The sequence below is a fragment of the Pteropus alecto genome, unplaced genomic scaffold (assembly GCF_000325575.1).
Source record: "Pteropus alecto unplaced genomic scaffold, ASM32557v1 scaffold3, whole genome shotgun sequence".
Lineage (NCBI taxonomy): Eukaryota > Metazoa > Chordata > Mammalia > Chiroptera > Pteropodidae > Pteropus > Pteropus alecto.
This window is the reverse complement of record NW_006442484.1, coordinates 1,261,899-1,263,892: the sequence shown is the minus strand read 5'-3', so window position 1 is coordinate 1,263,892 and position 1,994 is coordinate 1,261,899. Positions and strand designations below refer to the sequence as shown.

The window sequence follows — 1,994 nt, the reverse complement described above, 5'->3', positions numbered from 1 at the left end:
GATAAAAAGTAAAATGGAGAAACGCACTCTTCTTTTACATCGATGGGGATAGGAGAGTTAATAATTAACATTTACAGCACGTGGAGAGGGTATGTCGGGGACAACATAACCGTGCGGCGTTCTGCGGTCTTGTGCAGAGTCGACTCTGACATTCCAAGGGCTTGTTATTTCGGATGCAAAAGGACAATAGACAGGCTCGCTTAAGGTCAAGATTGACCTTTGTCAAGAAAGCTCCAGGCCTAGGCGACAGCAACAACATGGCTATGAACTGCGATGAAGCTGACGATTTCTCCTGGGAGCCTCTGACCAAAGTGGAAACAAAGATGCTGCAGGCGTCACAGGAGCAGCAGGATCACATCTTCCGGCTCACGGGCGACTCCGTGCTGCGTGGTCACCGCATGCTGGGCGAGACCTGCGCAGACCTGCGCAGACTGCGGGACAATCTTCCTCCAAGACAAACAGCGGGAAATCTACCATGTGGCTTGTCAGGAGCTCGACTCAGACGTGGATAAAGATAATCCGGCCCTGAATGCCCAGTCTGCCCTCTCCCAAGCTCGGGAGCACGAGCTCGCCTCCACCCCAGAGCTCCCCTCAGGCTCTCGGCCCACTCCTCAGCCCCCAGTACCCCATCCAGAGCACTATGAGGGAGCTGCAGCAGGGCTCAAGACAGCCCAGGTGTCGCCCCCTCCTGCAGTGCCTCAAAATACAGATGTCCTGGCCCGCACACAGGAGGCCCTCCTGCAGAAGCTGACCTGGGCCTCAGACGAACTGGGCTCCAGCACCTCCCTGAAGATTAGCATCCAGCTGTGTAGCCTCATCCGGGCTTGTGCTGAGGCCCTGTGCAGCCTGCAGCAGCTGCAACACTAAGAGACCCCCTTCCGAGAAAAACCCTTTAGAAAAACAATACAAAACAATACAAAACAAAATTTAAAAAGCTCCAGGCCTGTGATGTGACTACCCACCCTGACCCACTTTTAGTTAAGAATTTTCATGTTCGGACCATCCTATGTGGTTACTCTCAGTCTCCGAGTTCGTAGGGCCCGCCATGCTGGCCTCCCCTGAGCTTGTCAGGTTTAGTATGTGGCCCCCTTTTCATCCAACTATTACAAATAATACTGCTGAGGACATTCTTATACATGTGGACCAGTGCATATATGTACATGTGCAAAAAGTCCTGCTCAGGGCTGTACCTGGGAGTGGAATGCTACCTCCCAAAGTATGCAAAACGTTAACTTTTCTACATAAAGCCAAGCGGTGTTCCAAAGTGTTGGTCCCAGTTTGCTCTTTCGTCAACAGTATATGTTGATTTTCTAATGCCTCTTCTCTGCTCAGGTCTCAGTTTTGACCCCTACCCCACAGAAAGCCAACCCTAACCTTGAAAGTCTGGATCAGATGCACCTTATTTGTATTCCTTTAGCACCTGTGCTTATTCCATATCCACAAATCGTACCCTTGCTACATGCACATGACAGAAGTGAAAAGATGATGCTCAGATCCCTAACTGCTGTCCCTCTGGATCCACTGGTCCATTAGTACTAAGGCCACACATCCCTCAGGCTGCTCCCAGTCAGGGATGGAGTACAGTGGAGATGACAAAAAAAAAAGACCTTTGACCTATATCTTACACTATATGCAAAATACACAAAAAATCAATCATAGACCTAAATATAAAAACACGAAGCTATAAAACTTCTGGAAGAGAGATCTTTGTGACCCTAAGTTAAACAAAGATTTCTTAGTTGCAACACCGAAAGCACAATTTGTAAAAGAAAATATTGATAAATTGGACTTCATCAAAATTAAGAACTTTGACTCTTGAAAAGACATAGTTAAACAAGTTACAGACCATAAGAAAACATTTACAAACCACCTGATAAAGGCTTTATGTCCAAAATATATAGAGAAACTTGAAACTCAAAAGCCAATAAGAAAATAATTCAATTTTTTAAATGAGCGAAATATATAAACAGACACTTCATCAAAGAAGATGACTA

At 46.5% G+C, this 1,994-nt stretch overlaps 1 pseudogene; it reads left to right on the top strand.

The window, feature by feature from the left end:
- The first annotated feature begins 257 nt into the window (after positions 1-257).
- LOC102894430 lies at positions 258-867 on the top strand (annotated as a pseudogene).
- Positions 868-1,994: the final 1,127 nt, after the last annotated feature.